The following is a 23,250-nucleotide window of genomic DNA, read 5'->3' as shown; positions in this document are numbered from 1 at the left end:
AATAGACTGGCATGTCTTAAGGTCAATATTAGGTCAAAAAAAGAAACAGCTTTCTCTAGAAACTCGTCAGTCAATCATTATTTTGAGGAATGAAGGCTATACAATGCTAGAAATTGCCAAAAAACTGCAGATTTCATACAAAGGTGTACACTACAGTCTTCAAAGACAAAGGACAACTGGCTCTAACAAGAACAGAAAGAGATGTGGAAGGACCAGATGTACAACTAAACAAGAGGATAAGTACATCAGAGTCTCTAGTTTGAGAAATAGATGCCTCACATGTCCTCAGCTGACAGCTTCATTGAATTATAATCAATGCATGTAATCTTTTGTTATAGTTGTGCATGAGTCCACACTTTGTCCTGAGCAGTGAAGCTTAAAAAAATCCTCCAGGTACCGCACATTCTTTGGTTTCCCAGCATATTCTGCAAATATGAGTTCTTTTCAACAGTGGCTAGCCTATATGATGCTGAGATCCAGCTTTTGACACTTGGAACAATTGAGGGACTCATACACAACTATTACAAAATGTGCGAACATTCATTGATGCTTAAGACAACACATACATTAAAAACCAAGGGAATGTTAACTTTTGAACTTCTGAAGATGATCTGTGTGAATTGTAATTATTTTGTCTTGTCAAATATATGTAGATGTTATGTAGCTTCTGAAGGGCAGTACAAAATAAAAGAAAAAAAATTATTATATTTTCTCTTATTTTTGTATAAATTCTGAAAGGAGTGTGAAACAAAAGGGGATGCAAACGTATGCCCTCAACCTTATTTGAACTGGCCAATGAAACACTCATATCGTTCAAGCACTACTAGACACATTGCACTGTAAATAAGAACACATCAGAACTATGACAGATTTACAGTGAACTGTACAGTCCTCACTTCACTATTCATCTATGATCTACAATTTTGAATGACACATTAAGGCCAATGAAATTAAAATGATTAAAAATCTGCAAGCTGGTACCTTCAACAAGCCAGATAAAGACACCTATGACCACTGTTCAACAATCTGACATAACCTCATCCCTAAACAGCTTACCCTGAAACAAGCAATTAAATTAGGAAAACGTGTGTATGTGTGCGCCTGCACGCCATATTCTTTTATCAGTTCGCTTGTTCGCCGGTCATATGCATTATATTCCTGCTGCTGCGGCCCATCGTGCCCTCTCCTCTCTCTCTCACTCTCAGTATGCTGGAAGAAGATCAGCACCAACAGAGGGCTTACTATGCACTGCCAAGAGCAAGACCGATAATGCGGGGTGTGTGTGTGTGTGTGTGTGCGCGTGCGTGCATGTGTGCGCGTGTGGGGGTTGCTTTTGTCTCTTAACAGTTATTACGATATGCTGGTTCACAAGGCCAAAACATACACAACCCCACGATAACGCAAGAGAATGAGAGCAACTCTTTGTGAAGTAAGAAAAATGCAAACTGATTAATTTCAATTGGAGGAATTTACATTAAAATACTCATTTTGTGCAGGGCATCTACATGCAATTTTCTTTATGTAGGCTACACATCCAAAACAAGCTGAGAATTGTACTCCGGAATTATTTGATTGCTGTTTTATAAATCAATAAATTAAAAAATGGCCTAAAAATAGGAACTAGGGAGGTAGTAATATTTGCCAATGTAAACAGCTCTTCCATAATCTGAGTCTCTGTGGTTTATTATGGCATCATAGAGGGCAGATGGTGACACTGCTGTCACCAACACATTCACAGGTGACACGTATTAAATGACCAAGCAATGGGAAATGGAAGCCCTGTTGGAAGTCAGACCAAAACACACATTACACATCAAGTTATAAATTCGCTGGTACAGCTGCCACAAACAGGACTGAAATAATTGAGAGCAAGTGGTGTGCTGCCTACATGCTTGAACTACCCACCTACCACAACACGCACACACAGGAAAACACTGAGATTTTAAGGCAGATGCCCTCACACAGAGACCAACAAAACACATTCCAACACTTACTTGCTTCAATTATCAAAATGCCAAGCGGGAGAGCAAGCATCCCTGGCGGGTGCATGACTGTCGACTGCTAGTCAGTCCGTCCCGAGTGGGAGCCATGAGGTCTATTAGGGGGAGGAAGCTCTATACTGAAGGGCTGATTATAAACACACACAAAGCGACCCATTCATTACTGTGGCTAGATGCCAAGCAAGCCCAATACCATATAGTTACCAATTTACAGCACTCACACACACTCAAAAAGACACTCTTTTTACTGTTTCGTCAGCCGTGTTCCTCTGCTTATCAGTGGTCAGTCATGTATCATGTACCTGTGTGAACGCAAAACACGTGACTAATGTAGCATGCCATTTGTCAGAAACTTCACTACACTGCAGGAAAAGAGAGTTTCAGTCACAGTCCCTGTGAGTTTGGGTGACTTTACTCCAGACTGACGTAAAACACACTACATTTACACGTTCAGTTATTTTCGTGTTTCAGCTGGGTTTCGCATAGTCTAGCAACAGTCTACAGCTGTCTGTCCAAGTATGTATGACACAATCCTTAATCGACTATTTGAAGGAGGTCAGCTGAGGAACTGTTAAATAAACGTTACCTCTGTCTTTTGGACAGCTTTTTTAGCACAGATGCAACAAAATGAAGAGCTAAGTTTAGAGCATTAGGTGTGTTATTGATGCTTTATCCATTTGATCATTTTAGTGATGAATATAATGATGGGAAATGTAGTTTTGTTGCACAAGCCTGTCACTTTGTAAAACAGTCTTTTCTAGAATCTTTTTTTCTGACAAACTTAATTGCTACTCTTCATTAACAGTACAAAAATGCAGACAACCTGAACTGCACAGTCAAAACCCACAAGTAAAACTGAATTATACCAATACCAATTTGGGTCTGCCATGATTATTAATCGACATGCCCCCAACTCGTAAAAAGTCGGGACTGACAGAAAATCCAGAGTTTCTCTATTAACAGTCTTTGTGGTGGCATTCTTGTGCACTCAACTTGTAAATATGATCATTCCAACATGACATGAATGCACCACAATACCAAATGTGGTCCGATGCTGGACGAAGCTGAGCTACAATCACCTTTTTCTAGGTCTGTTTGTCACAAAATTCAAACTTTTAAAGTGCATTTAAACATTTAACTGACTGTTAAAACAAAAGCCTGTTAGACAGTCTGACAATGTTGGATCTTGGAGATATTAAGCATAATACGGGTTATTATAATAGCCATCATTTGAATGTTTGCATACTGAGACAGTGTGTTTAAATATAGCAATACAACAAATAAAGCACTGTGCTCGAGATGTAGTGGCATACAGAAAACTGAAGCATACTTTAACCTTTAAAGCCCCCGTGATATCGCATGATGACTGCAGTTTTCTGTCCTGTGTTGACATCATAAAGAAGTGTATCAGGTGTGCATATTACAGCCATTTCACCACAGGGACATAAGAACGCATTTGACCACATTGTATTTTAGGTGTAAATGTCAATCTTTCCTGATGTCTCCCCGATAGCAGCAACACACCACCCACTCACATGCCTATCAACCAATGCACTAAATCAAGATTTTTTTTAAACGTTGCCGGTTTTGCACGGCTTTAAAAAACAAAAACAAAAAAAAAAACACCTGATCTGACATTTTTAAAATGTGCATACACATACAGTACATGCACAAAACTACACAGAACTAAACAGTGCCTGATTTTAAAGGGATAGTTCACCCAAAAATGAAAATTCTCATCATTTACTCACCCTCATGCCATCCCAGTTGTGAATGACTTTTTTTCAGCAGAACACAAAGATTTTTAGGAAAATATCTTAGTTCAGTAGATCCATTCAATGCAAATGAATTGACCAAAAATTTGAAGGTCCAAAAAGCATATGAAGGCAGCACAAATGTAATCCATACAACTTCAGTGGTTATACATATACACTATATTGCCAAAAGTATTCGCTCACCCATCCAAATAATTGAATTCAGGTGTTCCAATCACTTCCATGGCCACAGGTGTATAAAATGAAGCACCTAGGCATGCAGACTGCTTCTACAAACATTTGTGAAAGAATGGGCCGCTCTCAGGAGCACAGTGAATTCCAGCGTGGTACAGTGATAGGATGCCACCTGTGCAACAAGTCCAGTCGTGAAATTTCCTCGCTACTAAATATTCCACAGTCAACTGTCAGTGGTATTATAACAAAGTGGAAGCGATTGGGAATGACAGCAACTCAGCCACGAAGTGGTAGGCCACGTAAAATGACAGAGCGGGGTCAGCGGATGCTGAGGCGCATAGTGCGCAGAGGTCGCCAACTTTCTGCAGAGTCAATCGCTACAGACCTCCAAAGTTCATGTGGCCTTCAGATTAGCTCAAGAACAGTGTGTAGAGAGCTTCATGGAATGGGTTTCCATGGCCGAGCAGCTGCATCCAAGCCATACATCACCAAGTGCAATGCAAAGCGTCGGATGCAGTGGTGTAAAGCATGCCGCCACTGGACTCTAGAGCAGTGGAGACGCGTTCTCTGGAGTGACGAATCACGCTTCTCCATCTGGCAATCTAATGGACGAGTCTGGGTTTGGCGGTTAACAGGAGAACGGTACTTGTCTGACTGCATTGTGCCAACTGTGAAGTTTGGTGGAGGAGGGATTATGGTGTGGGGTTGTTTTTCAGGAGCTGGGCTTGGCCCCTTAGTTCCAGTGAAAGGAACTCTGAATGCTTCAGCATACCAAGAGATTTTGGACAATTCCATGCTCCCAACTTTGTGGGAACAGTTTGGGGATGGCCCCTTCCTGTTCCAACATGACTGCACACCAGTGCACAAAGCAAGGTCCATAAAGACATGGATGAGCGAGTTTGGTGTGGAAGAACTTGACTGGCCTGCACAGAGTCCTGACCTCAACCCGATAGAGCACCTTTGGGATGAATTTGAGCGAAGACTGTGAGCCAGGCCTTCTCGTCCAACATCAGTGTCTGACCTCACAAATGCGCTTCTGGAAGAATGGTCAAAAATTCCCATAAACACTCCTAAACCTTGTGGAAAGCCTTCCCATAATAGTTGAAGCTGTTATAGCTGCAAAGGGTGGGCCGACATCATATTAAACCCTATGGATTAAGAATGGGATGTCACTTAAGTTCATATGCGTCTAAAGGCAGGTGAGCGAATACTTTTGGCAATATAGTGTATCTTCAGAAGCGATATAGTAGATATGGGTGAGAAACAAATCAATATTTAAGTCCTTTTTTACTATAAATCTCACAATCTTCATCTTTTGATTTTGGCGATTTGAATTTTTTGTGCATATCGCCACCTACTGGGCAGGGAGGAGAATTTATAGTAAAAAAGGACCTAAATATTGATCTGTTTCTCACCCACACCTATCACATCGCTTCTGAAGATATGGATTTAACAACTGGAGTCATATGGATTACTTTTATGCTGCTTTTGTGTGTTTTTGGAGTATCAAAGTTTTGGCCACAATTCAGTTGCATTGTATGGACCTACAGAGCTAAAATATTCTTCTATAAATCTGTGTGATCAGCAGAAGAAAGTCATACACATCTGGGATGGCATAAGGGTGAGTAAATTATGAGAATTTTTATTTGTTGGACTATCCATTTAACTTGCAGTGAGACAGATGTGTAAACAGGGCCAAGTGAGTGTTCGAGAAGTCGAAATCTCTTTCTCCCCTTTAACAGCTTGTCAAGGTCACGTACAATGATTACGCCCAGAGACACACAATGTTTAAGTCACTGCCTGTACTGTGCCTGACTATGTGACTAAAGCAGAAGCCCAAATCAAACCTTTAAACTAACTTCTTAAAGGCACTCTGAAAGTTGGGCACCCTTGCATGTAGATGAAGAGAAAGATGGGCGAAGAGGAGTAAGAGGGGGAAAAACGGAAGAGGGAGAGAGTGAAAGAGAAAGAAGGAGAATATGTTGGCTCAAGCATCCAGGTCAACACAGAGGCTGCTGTGTCTTTGTCAAGTGACTCTGTTTATCTCATAGCTTTCTCCAAAGAAATGATTTCAGCTAACCCCTAACACACTTTTCTCTGTCCTCAACATTATTAAACATCTTTTCATCCAGGAAACAGATTGCAGAGAATACGGTAATGTTTTAAAAGCCAGAGGGAGACGATTATGAACACACTTTTACACTGACAAACAGACTCCACACGCTATCATGCCATTTACTTTACAGCACTTAGATGATAGACATCACATTAATTCTCTCAGTTAATGGTTAATGCATGAAAAAACATGGACACATTAAGTCCATTAAGAGCATGAGCCCCTGACCTTAAACCACCCCAATCGCATGTGCACCCTCATCAATCACCATAGTTCATTCTCAGTGGCACATGCAACATTAAAATGGCTGCAAAGTTTCAACTACATTCACTTCTCAGCAAGAACACCCCTCTTTCATGGCCTCTCTCCATACTAAAGGATAGGATGCAGGGGGGCAAGGGTGGGGGAGGAATGGGCAAACAAAGCTTTGAGATGGTTCTTCTTTTCAGCTCTGAAGAAAGAAAAGAGAGGCGATGGAGGATTTGACCACATCAGTAAGTTGGGAGTCCCTACACATACACACACACATACTGAAGTGTGGTTAATGCTGCCATCACAGTCCAATAATAAATAGTTAGAAAACACTATTGTCCCAGATCTGTTTCATGTTGGAATGAGAAGCAGCATAATATGTCCAAACTCAATATTTCTAGTTCCCCAAGTAACTTCACAGCAATAAGTCATTTTGAAACCAGGTTAAAATAAAAGAGAAAGTCCCCCCCTCCTTCACTGACTGTGTGGATTACACTGAGGGTCTTTCATATGAATGAACCCTCTTTTTCCCTCTTCTTTTCTCTTAGAAGTGGGTCAAAGACTCTGAAGTTGCACACTGTGCTGTCAATCAAAACTAGTTAGCTCCTAACACTGAAGGCACCAGCCGAGTGGAGGACTTTTCTATTGTCCATAAGCAAAGTGGAAGGGCAGGCCAAAAGAGGAATGAAAGATAAAAGAGATAGCAAAAAATGTGGTATATAAAAGGGAAGAGATGAGAAATGAGGTCAGGAAGAAGGATGCAGGATGAATGGTGGATGATTCATAGGTAGAGAGGTGGGCTGATGATGAATGAATCAGTTCATTAGTGACTGTTCATATTGCAGGTCAATGAGACACTTAAACATACCTCCACAAGTACTGAACATACACTCAACGCTGCTGAGATATCCTAATTTTTATGAGTGCATACCAGAACACTCAGCAGTTATTGAGATTATCAAATTAGGGTGCAAAAAATATACCGCTGGATCTGCATTGTGATTCATTTAATCAATTCAATTACAAAAATGAAAGGGATAGTTCACCCAAAAATTCTAATTCAGTCCTAATTTATTCACCCTCATGCTGTTCTAACCCAAAACTTTGACTTATTTTTCTTTTTCAGAATGCAAAGAAAGAAATTAAAAAAACATTTTTGCTCACTGATCAATGGTCTGATACAAAGGCAGTGGATGAAGCTGAAGTAAAATTTAGAAGTCTAATGTATTCAATGTGACTTACGAGGCATACGATAAGGTTTGGTGAGAAACAAACTGAAATCTAATTTATTATTTAGGGAAAATCTTGACTGACCGTTGCTCTCCTGTACACATTCATGAGAGTGCACAAGAGCAGCAGTTCACCCAGCCTCACTTGCAAGGTGGGGCATTCAAGCGAGAACTTTTGTTTTGGTAAAACCGGACCTCCACAGCTGCACACAAACAAGAGATGCTTACATACAAACTTACATAACATGTCTGAAGAATTTGAAGAATACTTGCATTTCTATGCCCAGCCTTACTGGTAGGAAATAGAATCAGATTAATGGGAATGGAATACTCAAGCATCCCATATTCAAGTGAGACATTCACAAACTTATCCTTATGGTTTACCACAACTTGGCACATCTCTTTGGATGGCTAAAGCCAATGTCTGTATTACTGTAAGAGGTTTGCACTGCTTTGGCTGCCCAGTAACATTTACATGACAATTTTAGGTATGACCACGAGTGCTCTGAAATGACAGCAATGATAGATAATGATCATGCGTGTCGTTATTTTTCACTAAATTTCAAAATTCAGCAAAAAAAGAAACGTCCTCTCACTTTCAACTGCTTTTATTTTCAGCAAACTTAACATGTGTAAATATTTGTATGAACATAAAGATTCAACAAGTAAGACATGAACTGAACAAGTTTCACAGACATGTGACTAACAGAAATTGAATAATGTGTCCCTGAACAAAGGGGGAGTCAAAATCAAAAGAAACAGTCAGTATCTGGTGTGGCCACCAGCTGCATTAAGCACTGCAGTGCATCTCCTCCTCATGGACTGCACCAGATTTGCCAGTTCTTGCTGTGAGATGTTACCTCACTCTTCCACCAAGGCACTTGCAAGTTCCCGGACATTTCTGGGGGGAATGGCCCTGGCCCTAGCCCTCAACCTCCGATCCAACAGGTCCCAGACATGCTCAATGGGATTGAGATCCGGGCTCTTCGCTGGCCATGGCAGAACACTGACATTCCTGTCTTGCAGGAAATCACGCACAGAACGAGCGGTATGGCTGGTGATATTGTCATGCTGGGGGGTTATGTCAGGATAAGCCTGCAGGAAGGGTACCACATGAGGGAGGAGGATGTCTTCCCTGTAACGCACAGCGTTGAGATTGCCTGCAATGACAACAAGCTCAGTCCGATGATGCCGTGACACACCGCCCCAGACCATGACGGACCCTCCACCTCGAAATCGATCCCGCTCCAGAGTACAGGCCTCGGTGTAATGCCATTATTAAAGAATAACTATTAGTTACAACGTTAAAGGGATGTGATTAGCGTATATGTATCCATATGAAACATGTCTGATTGGGTAACATGGACACAGTGCAGACACTGAAGCAACAACGAAATTCAATGTAATAGCCAAAGACGCCTGTCTGATATACTGTATATGTACATAGATATTAATACAAAACATTTTATCACGATATACATTTCATACCATTAAGAGTGCTTCAGGTGACATCCGCGAACTGTTTCATCACTGTGTTTATGGATTGGATGATGAGCGGTTTTCTCTGTGAAGCAGTGCTAGCGACTGGGAAGTGCTTCTGATTTAGCACGCAAAGTGGAACAGCTGTCTTCTGCTGTAGAACTTTTACTGCCACTCCACAACAGAGGCACAGGACAAAGTGGAGCCTGAATCATGCACGCCATCTTCACCAGCTATGCATGCAGAACAGGAGTTAGATGCAATGTCAGTGGCTGCCTCTGACTCGCTTTTTGGCGCAAATCCGGTTGCAACCTCAGTGATTTGTGAAAGACTCCCTGCGGCAGTCACACCACTCTAACAGTGATAATGTGCCTGACAAATCAGGTGGGTCATCTTCAGTGGTAACGTTCTTGGAGGGAACACTGAATGCGATGCTCGCCTGTATTAATCTGGACCCCCTTCAACCAGCAGTGGGCTCTGAGAATGTTTTTCTGTGTCTTGCACAAAGAGCCTCCTTTATGATGCCTCAGTGCCGAGATTTTACATCCATATTGGTGTCTGCATTACAGAGTTCATCAAAGGCCACACGTCCTGATCAACTGGCCTGCACACTGGCTGTGATGCAGGACCCGGAGGCAGTGGGTCTTGGCAGCATGCCACCTGTAGAACCCAGTGTTGCAGCGCTCATCATGTCTCCTAATGAGGCACTCAGTGAGAATGTGCGCTGCCCCAACGTCAAGTGCAGATGCACAGATGAACTGCTGTCAGGGGCATACAACTTAATAGCAAGTCTTGGTCATGTTTCTAATTCTTTGGTGCACATGCTTGTTGCGTTGCACTCCTCCCTGAGTGCAACATCATCTGACCCTTTAATGATGGTTCTAACTGAACTTGAGTTGCTGGCAATGGGTGTCAATGCCAACCAATGCAGCACAGCTTTGGGCGCTCTAGTGCAAGCACAGTGCCAGGTTTAGTTGTCCCAATCCCCTTTGCCAGAGGTATGTAGGAACAACTTGATAAGGTTGCAGCTAGTACCTGGTCGAATCTTTGGAGTTGCAGCATGGGAAGCTTTGAATCAGCGTGTTTCGGTCTCAGAGACTTCTTACCATCATGTAGGGACAGCTTCAGGCCCCAGGGCACCTACAGCGACCCCTGTTGCTCGTGCAAAACCTACATTTAAGCCTCCTCATCAGTTTCGCCATCAGAGCCCCCAAACTCCACCTCCTCATGCCAGACGTGGTGGCAACTTACTACTGGGGCATCAGTCTCACATCCGACACCAAGGCACCCCATCATCGCCCCCATCTCTGCAGACAAGCGCAGACAGGAGTGCTGATGTGGTAAGGTCGACTGTGGGCTGTTTTACGGAGAGACAGCTGGCTCATTGGAGATCACAAACCAGTGGCTGCTGACTACCCCCTCAAGAGGCTATCGTATACAGTTTCGCCATCGACCTCATGTAAACACTGGTGTGAGACCCACAGTAGTTCACGATCCACGCCAGGTAGACACCCTTGCGCACGAAGTTCAGGTGTTGCTGCGCAAAGGAACCACAGAACTTGTCAACCCCCAATTTCATCTCAGGGGATCCTGTTCCACTTATTTTCTGGTCACAAAGAAAGACGGTGGGTTTTGGCTGATATTAAGTTCCTGCCATTCCGAATGTTGGGCATGGCAGATGTTTTACAGGCCATTATGCCTCAAGATTTAAGGGACACCTACTTTCATATTCCAATTGTTCTGGAACACAGGCAATTCCTTCGGTTTTCATTTATGGGTCAAATATTTCAGTTCAGAGTTCTCCCGTTTGGCCTCTCTCTGACACCAAGGTTGTTTTCAAAGTGCGTCCAGGCTGCACGGGAACCACTACAAAGGAACAACATGAGTGTTGCTGTACCTGGATGATTGGCTCACAGCTGCAACAGCAGTGGTGCCACTGGGATTGCTATGGCTGAGACCATTCCAATGCTGGCTCATTCAGAAGAAGCTGTGTCCAATGCGGGACAAATACGCAAGGGTCAAAATCACACAGCATTTCATTCAGGTCCTGGCTCCATGGTCATGGAAGCAGTTCCTCCTCAAAGGAGTTCCACTGGGTCCTCCACCTTCACGGTGGGAGGAAATAAGTATGGATGCCAGTCTTCTCGGATGTGGTGGAGTCTGGCGCCGGAGAGAAGTGAATGGCACTTGTAGCAGGGCTTTGTGCACAGCAAATATAAATGTTCTGGAATTGACTGCAATGTTTCTCACTCTACTCCATTTTCAGATGGTGCTCAGGGACAAAAATGTCTTGGTGCACACGGACAACGTGGCATTGGTTTTTTTACATCAATCATCAGGGGGGCACAAGGTCACGGAGTGCATTTCAAGTAGCTCACAATCTGCTAATATGGGCTCAAGCAAACCTTCTTTCCATTCGAGCAGCGTTACAGGGAGATTGGAGACTACACCCGGAGGTGGTCCAGATGATATGGTGGACTTAGGGGACCACAGTAGTTGATGTGTTCGCAGACAGTCAGACAACTCACTGCCCTCGTTGGTTCTCCCTGACGGACAAGCCAGAATCACTGGGCCTGGATGCACTGGCTCACAATTGGCCAGACGTAACATTGTATGCTTTCCCCCTGTTACCATTGATTTGTAGAACCCTGTGCGTGACTGCAGCCACTGTCTGCTGTTAGTTGCTCCTCAATGGCCTGCGAAGTCATGGTTTCAGACCCTCCTGTCATTGTTAGCAGGGCCACCTTGTCCTCTAACCAGCAGATCAGATCTGCTGACTCAGTTGGAGGGGAGAGTTTGGCATCCTCACCCACACCGGTTGAAATTGTGGGTGTGGCCACTGGGTCCACCGGGCCTCTCTTGGAGTGTCAACAGGGGGCCAGGGACACTGTTTTGAATGCTCGTGCAGCATCTACACGAAAATTATATGCTAGCAAGTGGAAAGTGTTCTGTGACTGGTGCACCGACCATGCCGCTGATCCACTATACTGTTCTGTAGGACGGATTTTAGATTTTTTGCAAGATCTTTTAGAGCCTGGACGTTCTGCGTCTACACAAGATGTATGTAGCAGCTTTGGCAGCCAACCGTTTTGAAGTGAGCGGTGTCTCACTTGGGTCGGATTAGTTGTGCCCTTTTTGAAAGGGGATAATCGTCTGTGCCCTCCACTGGGTGTGCGAAGCCCAACCTGGGACTTGAGTGTGGTGCTCAATTCCTTATGTCAAGCACCATTTGAGCCTATAAATGGACTGATGTTAAATGGCTGTCTTTGACAACTGCATTCCTCTTGGCCATTACAACAGTGAAGCGTGTGAGTGAGCTCCACGCATTATCAGTGAGTGCTCCCTGTTTGTGCTGGGGGCCTGATTTTAATAATGTTTCATTGTGGCCCAGTCCAGCAATTTTACACAAGACATTGTCTCCATAATTAATGAATCAGCCAATTGTGTTGGCTGCTCTGCTGCCAGATCAGGCTGACATGTGGGTTCAGCTATGTCCAGTTAGGTCTTTGAAGGTTTACACTGACAGGACAACAGCCTGGCACAAAACTGACCAACTGTTTGTTTGCTTTAGTGATGCACGCAAAGGGACTGCGCTCTCCAAGCAGAGACTAGTGCACTGGGTGAAGCAGGTAATTTCTCATGCATACGAGTCTTCAGGGCACCCTGTCCCCTCATCTATTCACTGTCACTCTACGCGTATCTTTAGTAGTGCTCAGAGGTGTACCGCTATCTTAAAATTGTGCAGCAGCAACATGGGCTTCAGCCTGCACTTTTTCTCATTTCTACAGACTGAATGAGACTCCCCTGCCATTCAGTGTGTGCTGCAGCGCTCTCTGCCAGCACTGATGCATCGCAAAGGGATTCCTTGTGACTGAGCAGATATTCATCTTCCACTAGTGCTTTCAGTACTGCCTCTGGCGGTCTTCCACTCAGTCATAGAACCACAGTTACATAGGTAACCAGCATTTTCTATAGTTAAGTATAAATGGGCTGACTATCAAATAATGGAAATTATTTTTATCATTCACAGAGAACTTGTAATTTCAAAGTCTTTCTTGCCATCCATGCCAGAGATTATGTTTTGTGATTAATTTTCAAAACAATTTAAAACAAAAATCTGTTTATCATCAACAGACTGGAAACATGTTAATTAATAAAGCTAATTTTAGATGGAAAAAAATTGTTTGTAGTCTAAAGGCGTTAAATTGTCCTGTCACAAACCTTTCTTAGCTGAACTGTCATATCAGACACATGAAAATTTTTTCTGCTTAATTTTCATTTTCTACAGTGTATTTAAGTGAAAGATGCCATTATCCATTTATATTGCTGCTCACTGTTTTTCTCCGCTATGGTCTACTGTCGTTAAATAATTGTATCTGCAGCTCTACTATGCGGTGCCTTATGTCGGGGCCGGTGGAGAGGCGCAACGTGTGCAGAGTGCAAAAGGGCATTAATGAAGCGTGTTCGTTGCTAGAGAAAAATATTAAAGGATATAGCGCTGAAAGATCAGGGCTATCTACGCACCGGAGTGCTTGTGGTGTACCCAGCTCTGTTTTTTTGGCACGCTGCTAACCTAAAGTGTAACAACAGTGAGATGGGGCAACCGTTGTCATGATGTCTCGCGGTCTGGATGGAACAAATCCGGGGTTCGGACCCAGACCGTTAATTGGTGACCGCTGGCATAGAGTATTGTGCGGTTTACTGCAACTTCAATATCTGCATTCTTACCTTAGAAAACAGCTTGTCCTCTCAGTGATGCATCTTTCTCTCACTGCTTTCCTCTTTCCCACCTCTCCCCCACGAATATGGAGTACAGTCTTGACTGGCCATTTACTCGTGACATATAACCAATTCGAAAATACTGTGGGTAGGACATTGAGCCAGACTACATGCAGTCACCTTTCAGAGAGAGGCGGTGGCATCCAAGCCAACAGAGCGCATTTTAAAAATGTACCGGCAATCAAATCAGACTAAATATTGATTCTAATAATTAGAAAAATTATGAATATTGGATCTGATTATCGGCCAGTCCGATAATCAGTCGTCCCCTATGACGTAATTGCTGTAGCCTAAAATGCATAATGTCTGAAAGACTTTCTTGTCTGTCTCAAAACATTTACGGACGTGACAGCGCTATGGATCATGAAAACACGTTTAACTAAATGGTATATAAATGAACAGCAATAAAGTGGATGTCGAAGTTGCTGTTGTGTTCAGTTGATAGCTGTATTGCATTGTCAGTGCGGTCTTGTTCAGTAAACAATGATATCATATTAGCTGGATAGCAAGCCTCATTACTGGTCTACATGACAGCAGGGCTAGGTAGCCGCTAACCTGCTTTTATTCATACTCTGCTGATGTCATGACTATGATTTAGTTAGCTAGTTGTATCACTTTGCCGAACTGCTTGCATTTTTAGCTAAACACACCTGATTGTCTAGATGTAGAACATAGGCAAAATATAGAAAATTCCTCAAAAGTGTATCGATAAGAGGATTTTTTTCACCCAAAAAAATATTGAGATCGTATTATCGTATTATCGATACATGATATCGAATTTTGGTCATCACCCACCCCTACATAGCACTGTACAACTAAACTAAACTGAATTAAAACTACTTTCAGTTGTAAAAAATCCTCCAAAAAAGATCCACAATCTAAGAACCAATGGTGACCAAATTTTAGACTTCATTATGCATTGCATCATTAGTAAAGAATTAGTAAGAATTAAGAATTTAATCATATAGAATAATTGCCAGAACAAATATTTACACCCCTAGTATCATATATTTAACAAATGGCTTGTTTGCCATCACAGAGGAAAATTCAGCATAAGTGTCTGGATAAGGTGTACTCAGCCAATTTGTACTGAGCCAAGTGTACAGAGTTTGGCTAGCAGACTGCAGTCCTGTCATTGGTGCTATTGTAAACCACAGGGGAACCATGACAGGACTTTCAGAAGTGCCTGGATCAGCAGAGTACAGTATTTCTATTCTGTTGACATTTCTTCAACACAGTTTGTTCCACTTATCATATACCTTTGCTTATGAAAACAAATATATACATATGTATTGAACACATATGTCTTGTAAGCTTTATGTAAACTTTTATTCGATTTCACATTTTAATATACCTCAGCTTAAAACCAATCCTCAAAAAAGTTCCATATTTTTTATTAAAGCCAAAAATAATCAATGAGTATCAAGAAGTTATAATTAGCCTCCTTCTGAAGCAGTCTGAACTTACTGAGCACTCAATACAGCAAGTAAAACTGAACAAGACGACAGAACAAAATGAGACACAAAGCTGGAGCAGAAATTGTACTCATTTGTTTGTTCTGTCAATCTTTCAGCTCAATGTAAACAGTGTCCATGTGAACCATGTCACGCTTGGCATTTCCACAGAAAGGCAGAGCTGAGGAGTCATTTGCTGCTGTGGTAACACCCGGAACATGCAGAACTCATATGTAAACATGGCTGTAAACAGTTTCTTTCCTTAAGGACTTATATCCTCTCAAACTCCTCATGTAGAAGTGTTTGTCAGAAACTACAGGTGTGCGTGAGTGTGACCGCAGAAACTCGTATAAAGTTATATATATATAGAGAGAGAGAGAGAGAGAGAGAGAGAGAGAGAGAGTGAGAGAGAGAGTGAGAGAGAGAGGGACAGCAGAAGCCACTGCCAGACAAAATAGCCAAAAGGCCCATCTTAAAACATCCAACTACTGAATGATCATGGGAAAGCAATCATTTACTAAGGGAGGTGAAGGACTGTGCACTATTTACTGACAGAAAGAAAGATTTGAATGGAGTCAGCAAGACTGGAAATGAGTCATAGAGGGCTATGAAGGGAATGGAGGCATAACAATATCATCACCACTTAGGGGTGGGAGATATGACCAAAATCTCGATAAGAGTATGAATTTTATATCATGATATAGTAAAAGCTTTCTGGAAAATCAATAAAAATTGGTTTATATATAAAATAACCATATTGTAATTAGCTGATGCCGATAACCAGAGAGCAGGGTGGCCAATAAGCTGATATAATGCCGATAAATCACACAATTTAATATAGTAAATAAAAAATTGCTAAAACATTTATAAACTCTTATTTAGCACTATATTTACTCAATTTCACACTAAACTTTAACTTTGTAAAAAGGAATTTAACAAAAATTATATTGTATTTTAAACGGTAGATAGCAGTTTGTTCTGATTTCTGTTTAGTCATCAAATTTTTGTAATTTATTTGCACATGAAGAAATTGTTAATAAATTAGGAAGAAGGAAATAACAGTACAAACAGTAGTCCAGCAACCATGGATGGCATGTCCACATTAGCAATTGCATTTTCTCAAAAAATACTGAGTCAAACCAATTGTGCCTACAATGCAAAGTGAATAAGGCATTTACTTATAGCACACGTGTAGCGCTTTTACTTTGCAGATGCACTCACGTGCTTGTGCGGATCCAGCACGAGCAGCAATCTCCTGACAGTTTAAACGGCCTGGATCGCCTGCTTGGATTGTCACGGACTGACCAACATGATTTGTGAATCAGAGGAACTTTTTATCCTGAAGTTTTGATTCTGGTTGATAAAATATGTGCTTCAGAGGAAGATATCAGATGAGCACTCGATGGGAAATACATCTTTTTAAACGAGACATCTGCATATTTGCAGATGGTATATATTTTTTTGATAGTTGCCATTTATCATTAGAAAAGTTACAGGGAACTGTTGAGGAGAGACTGTTAGAATACGTGCTACAGAGGAATATTTATGAGCGTTCCATAGGATGCTGGATCTGCTCAAGTTTTGTGAGGTTTGTTTATTACTGTACATATGTTTAAACAAGATGTGTGCATATTTGCAGACACCATATGATATTAGTTTTATTGATATTTGCCTTTTTTATCATTAGACAAAACAGTTAAAAGTTACAGGGAACTGCAGAGGAGAGACTGTTAGAATACGTGATTTACAGGTAAATAAATGAGCGCTCCACAGGACGCTGGATCTGCTCAAGTTGTGTGAGGTTGGTTTATTACATCTGTTTAAACGAGATATGCCCATATTTGCAGACGGTATATGATATTATTTTTATTGATATTTGCCTTATCATTAGACAAGACAGTAAAAAGTTACAGGGAACTGTTGAAGAGAGGGAGAATGAAAAGCAAGCACTTTAACATTATGAGCTCAAACGCATCTGCCGCGGCTCTGATATGCGGACCGTTTAAATGACACTGTGTTGCACACCGGTCTATTATTTTAGTAACACAATGGCATGTAACAACAAAACGAACCGTGACTGGTCGTTTACATGTCTCAGTCGCTTTACATGCAAGAGGGTGATTCTCAGCACCCTCAAGAAACAAATCGGCCAAAGGGGAAATCCACTAACTGTAATGCCTATTTTTGGAATTCTAGTCAGTGAATTAAATACTTTGAATTAAAACTAATTCCTCTTTATTTGGAACAAGACAAACAATGTAAAAATAAATAAATAAAAATCAAACTTACCTAAATGCTGTCACAGTTCAATTTAATATGTTGTAGACCAATATTATTGTTATTAATTTTGCTCAAGAAACTTAAGATCTTCTCAAAGCAATGCGACAAAGAAAAGAAAATAAGTAAACAAAAAAAATCCAAAGAAACACTTCTTGAAAAAAATAAATATCAAATAAACATCAGTTCTTGCAAAATAAATAAATAAATGACGAATTAATGCAGAGTTCATCTTTTGGCTTTCAAAATATTCTTTTGCGTGCTTCATTTTAAGGTTGTGAAACAGATTGCTTGTATTACGAGTGATTATCATCGTGCAAACCACAGATGTCGCCTCTCTGTGGTTTGGGAGTTGTCCCTCCCTGTGGAGATTTCGTTTTCCATTTGTGGTTTTCCTGGGTCAAAAATTATTGAGTAGTGTGAGTGATCCTGCTCTGAGCTATCCTGTCTCTAGAGTACAAATATCAGAAAGCCTGGTTGTTTCGATCGCATTTCGGATTCCAGAGAATGCGAGCGCATCAGTCACATGAAACATTTGTATGTCAGATGAGAAGAATATTAAGCACTTTTAAAGTGCCAAACGCGTAATGAAGGTCATTAAATTTGCTTGGGCGGCTGCAGAAAAATGTTCAATGCCAGAAAACCCTGTCCATGTTTCTTAAATTCTCCTAGTCTCACGTGAAGTCCTGCTAACAGATAGAGAAGCCCACGCTGCGCAAAAGGATATTTACATACCGCGATATACACGATACAGCAAAATCTATCGGTTGACACTTTATATCATCGCCACGATATATATCGTCATATCGCCCACCCCTATCACCACCACATGCAAAAAAAAAAGTGTGTACTTTGTAACACTGCCATATGCAACAACAAAAAAAGGGTACATTGCAGAACACTGTGTAGGCTAATCCAAGATCAAATGGCAACAACTAGCTCAAAGCTGACGGATTTCTAACCACAGTGCAGCATCTATGGAACAAGAGGTTTACAACAATAAACAATTTACTCCAGTCTTTCAGAAGTCACCTTGCAAGAAGGCCTTTTTATGCATTCCTACCTCCATATACTGCATGCTAAGGTTTCAGCTACTGTGTTGTTGATACAAACGAGAATTAACTAGAGGATGTGGATGTGGCATGCAAGTCTAACTCTCCTTCCTCTCCATGCAGATGTAGACAGCCTCCTGTCATATGCTTTGCAGACTCAGACGTTACTGCCAAACTGGTGAAATCAGTTCAGGACGCTGAGTCAGGATCAGAGCTCTGGTCTTATCCACACAGGCCTCAACTACAATGACTTTGATTTGCATGACAAACCAAAGTCAAATGAGATGCAGGGAGCAGGTTAATGTGCAGATAGAACTCTCTATTACACTGAATGCACTGAATGGATTCAGGTTGTCCATACTTAAAGTTTTTAAAGGTGAAATGGGTTATTTCCTATGTTAATGTACAAAGACAACTATAAGCTAAGGACTCCTACTAGGTTCAATAGTGTGCTCATTTTCTATATATACACAGGGGCAGTACTATATAATGCTTTGCCTGATGCTCTACTTCATGTTTTATATGTCACTCACCAAAGCTAGTACTGCACAAACAAATGTAATAAATTCTACGCCAAATTAGCTCCGAGTATGTGAGCTCAGTTTTAATACCAAATTAAGCAGTCTGTGAGAGTTTAATAGGGAGTTTCTTTAATACATGAAAAGCTCTGGAAGGGAAAAGCTGATTTTCATTTATCCAGGGAAAAATGTGAATGTCTTAAAGGAATATAGTAGGTTAAATACAAATTAAGCTCTATCAACAGTATTGTACGGCGTTGTACATTTGCCCCATAGACTTTATACATTATACGTGAATGACTGTCAACACATTTTTTCTTTGTTTTTACAAAGTCGAAATTATTTTCTGTGGTAATCAATAGCATGCCACAGATACTTTCAACAAGTATTTCACCAGAAATATTCATTTATAATGATATAGTGATGCACTGCAATGTTTTGAATCATGACATGTATTGCGATGTGTATCGGTAGCTGCCAATTCCCAGCCCTAAGTAGCATACGTTATGAAACACACTGCCATGACACATCAACATTGACACTACACTGACATCTATCTGGCAAGATCCTGTCTTTCAAAAATACAATCACATTCATGAAGTGCCCATTTATTTTAAAAAGAGGAATTTAAGCACCAATTTAGATCCATATAATGTGTGGACCTGCACATGTCTTTGTGTTTGAGCCAACTGTGAAGCAACACAGGAAAGGCATTCTGTCAAATGGCCAATCCAGTCCACGTGATTGGATTTGTAGTAGACAACAATTTCTAATCGAGGAAGAAGGGGGAAGAAAAAGAAAGAAAAAAAGACAGAGACTGAAAAACAGCAAACTGTGAGTGCCACAGTTCATCCTGAAACAGCAGCCAGAAAGCAGATAAGCACAAAGCCTCATTGTAAATATGAATGCAAGTGTCTGTAGGCCTTTCTAACAATTATGTAGGCAAGTCTCTGCAGTGCATGCAATATTCCCAGCATTCAAGTTCAGATGGGCAGGAGCTGAAACCAGACTGATGTTCAGAGGTCAACCTTTAATCAAGGTTTATTGATACAGACATACAGTAAAAAAAACAAGAACAAGGAAAGGCCTACGTGCCTAATTCACATACACAAACTAGGGATGTGCGCTACGACTAATCTGACTGTCGTTTAAACGTAAGTTATGCGACCCATTTAAAATACTTAATCTATTCCAAATCTGATGCTAAATTCCACTGAAAAGGGGCATTTATCTGCGACGTGCTCGCCTTGAATTATGATCATTGTATATTAAATATAGAACATCACACTCATTTACCTTTAGTGAATACAGGTTTATTTATTGAAAACAACTGAATGAATAGTGCAGGATCAATGGAACAACCATTAAAAGCCTGTTCTAAATGGAAATCACCAAGTAAAAAAGTTACTTAACATATTAAAACAGTCCGGACATTGTTGAAAATAATTAACAGGTAGACTAGGCCAAATCTGAGAGAGAAAAAAATGCGCTGAAAAGTTGTGCGTATTTCAGGACGTGCAGTAGTGCATTAACCACTGATCTAATATGACAGCTGTTCGGTAAAGAACGTTAACCATTAACAGTTACGATGTAAAAAACAAAAAAAAAAAAGTAGCTATAGGATAGAAAAAATAGGCCTGTGATGTAGCCTAGAATAAACCTAATGTATTCTAAACATGACGTTCACACAGAATAAAAGATAACTTAACCCGTTAAGCAGTCGGCACCTCGTTGAAAATAGCCTTCTTAATCAGCAGATTAAAAAAATTGCATACCTAGTCTAAAACAGTTATTTTCTAGGCTACTTAAAAGCATAATTTTTTTGATGAGTAAAACTAACACGTGGACATGGTCTGGTGAAAGACGGGACTTGACTCACCTAAGGTGGCTGTCCTGCACAGATGTAAAGAAGACTCAAATGTGAAAACATCCTTAGGGACTTTCAGACGTTTGAAAAGCCGATTCCCGCACCACCGAAATGATTTCATAACTACTTTGAGTTTGCTTGTCTAGCGAGAGGATACTTTCCTGCATGCACCGCGAGAGAGAGGGAAGACGCACGTGCAGCCTGAGGTGAAATTAAACTGTGTCTGCTCCAGAAATCCTCTTTTTTAAATAATACTTGTATTATTCTATTTAAAATATGTAACATTAATATGACAGTAATTTAAGTGCAGCCTCTGTAAAAATATAAAGCATACGTAAATGTGTAAAAATGATTATCAGTTTAATGGGGGGAAATATTAACCAACTAGTAATTCTAGTGTCGACTAGCAGCATCCGAACCGTTTAGTCAACTAGTCTCGCACATCCCTAATACAAACCTGTGCAACAGCAGACATTAGGGGTCTGATGGTCTCACTCATCAAGTGATAACAGACTTCAAAGTAAAGGACAGTCAGTCCCACAGCAAGCAAAAGTTCAAAAGTTGCTCGATAAACATGTTAAGCTATAGATTAGGGCTGGGCGATATGCAAGAAACATATAAAAAAAACATTGTGATATCTGATTACATTGTCAACCCCCCAGCCGAGGGATCAGTACTTATTCTTGCTTTATTGATTTTGCTTTAAAAATTTAATTCATTTATTGAACATGAAAAACTTAAACCAAAAATATTTCTCAATTCAAACTGCACTTCAAACGAAACAAAAAAGCAATTAAAATAACGTAGTGGTCAATTTTTTTTTATATAAACACCATTCAGTTTGCCATCACGCAAGTATCCATCTACAACAGGTGGAAAATTACTAATACAAATTAAGATCTAAAACGCTCCCGCTGCACGCCTCTGAAAAACATCGCATCGGACATGGATATTGACCACTTTTCTTTCGTCTCTTCTTCAAAACATAATAAAGTGTGTTTCTTCAAGAGCATGTCTTTGTGTCTAACAGCATTTCTTGTCATGTGTCGTTCCAAGTCTGCCACAATGGTGGGAAGATGAGCAAAATTACCCACCGTGGCGTGCACATGATATAGGCCAACGTTTCCCAACTGGGGTGCCATCTGGCGAGATCACGGTTGCCATGTAAAAATTCTTCAAACATTTAAAAAAAATGTAAAAATGCATATATAAACCATCTTAAAAACCTGAATATCATACATTTCTTAATAGTAGCATGTTATAATAATAATGATATTATCAGGGGCGGACTGGCCATAGGGAGAACCGGGACTTTTCCCAGTGGGCCGGCCGCAAAACAAGGCCAAACAGAAACAATGTCACGACGAATGCATGCCTTAATCAAAGCTAAAGGCAGTCCAACGAAATATTAGAGTATGCAACTTTTTTTTGGCCAGGAATTGTATTTGCCAAGAACAACAATATAAATGTAAGTCAGCACAGAACTGCATGTCTTGCTAGATAATTTCTGTAAAAGTGTTTCAAAAATAGCTTATAGGAGCTATGAGTTGTTCTGGATTGTTGAAATAGCAGGATATATTTGTTTTCTCTTACAGTACAGAGAAGAAAACAAAAGTGAAACACAAATTCACCATGTAAAATAAAAAACATTTTGTTCAGATAAATCATTAGAAACATGCAGTTAAGCATTACAACGAAGCATTCCTCTGATAATTCATTAGTTCTTTAAAGCACAAGTTCAATGAAAAGAAAGTGTTTACGAGTACATCACTAGAAGCTGCTCAACCCCACATCTTGTGCTATGAGCATAAAAAAAAAAAGGGTCATATGCATGTAATCACATAATAAACAATGAGAGTCCTGAGTCACAACATTCATCTTGCATTTGCAAGATCCTTGAACTTGAAATGCATCTTAAGGAGTTTAAAAAAAAAAAAACCTATTGAACATATTAATATGGCCAGCCGAATAGGCCTATTACTCACTTTATTTAGATAATCCTAGCAATACTCTGATTAGGCCCTTAACCACTGCAGGAACTAAGGCCCATTTTAGGTACTTTTACTTGGAACTTCTACTTTTCGTTGTTTTCGCACAAGGGAGTATATAGATCCTCTTAGCCGTTTAGAGGGACTTTTTAGCTCCTATACTCCAAGGTAGGTACTTTCTGGGAGAAGAGGGACTGTGGGAGGTGCTGCAACCTGTGATTGGTCAAACATGTATGATGCACAAAGCAAAGGAGAAATGTGAAGAGTCTACAGCCATCATGAGAAAACAA

The 23,250-nt window shown here is 40.7% G+C and overlaps 1 protein-coding gene across 2 annotated transcripts in view; it reads right to left on the bottom strand.

Annotated features, from left to right (window-relative positions):
- LOC127451577 (protein scribble homolog) overlaps nucleotides 1-23,250 on the bottom strand; it is a 128,348-nt gene that overhangs the window by 74,134 nt on the left and 30,964 nt on the right. The gene's annotated exons all lie outside the window — the stretch shown is intronic.

The sequence above is a fragment of the Myxocyprinus asiaticus genome, chromosome 2 (genome assembly GCF_019703515.2).
Source record: "Myxocyprinus asiaticus isolate MX2 ecotype Aquarium Trade chromosome 2, UBuf_Myxa_2, whole genome shotgun sequence".
In the NCBI taxonomy this organism is placed as follows: domain Eukaryota; kingdom Metazoa; phylum Chordata; class Actinopteri; order Cypriniformes; family Catostomidae; genus Myxocyprinus; species Myxocyprinus asiaticus.
The sequence above is the reverse complement of the archived record's forward strand: the minus strand, read 5'-3'. Positions and strand labels throughout refer to the sequence as shown.